The sequence below is a fragment of the Anarrhichthys ocellatus genome, unplaced genomic scaffold, assembly GCF_004355925.1.
Source record: "Anarrhichthys ocellatus isolate YVR2014 unplaced genomic scaffold, GSC_Weel_1.0 scaffold24, whole genome shotgun sequence".
In the NCBI taxonomy this organism is placed as follows: Eukaryota; Metazoa; Chordata; class Actinopteri; order Perciformes; family Anarhichadidae; genus Anarrhichthys; species Anarrhichthys ocellatus.
Window position 1 is genome coordinate 849,573 of NW_022280054.1, and position 206 is coordinate 849,778.

The 206-nt window shown below is 30.1% G+C and overlaps 1 protein-coding gene across 5 annotated transcripts in view; it reads right to left on the bottom strand.

The window, feature by feature from the left end:
- stx1a (syntaxin 1A (brain)) overlaps positions 1-206 on the bottom strand; it is a 54,839-nt gene that overhangs the window by 9,612 nt on the left and 45,021 nt on the right. The window lies entirely within an intron of this gene.

Below are 206 nucleotides of genomic sequence, written 5' to 3' on the forward strand. Positions count from 1 at the left end.
ATAACCGTATAATCAAGGCTTTAAAATGACCAATAACCGTATAATCAGGGCTTTAAAATGACCAATAACCGTATAATCAAGGCATTAAAATGACCAATAACCGTATAATCAAGGCATTAAAATGACTAATAACCGTATAATCAAGGCTTTAAAATGACTAATAACCGTATAATCAAGGCTTTAAAATGACTAATAACCGTATAATC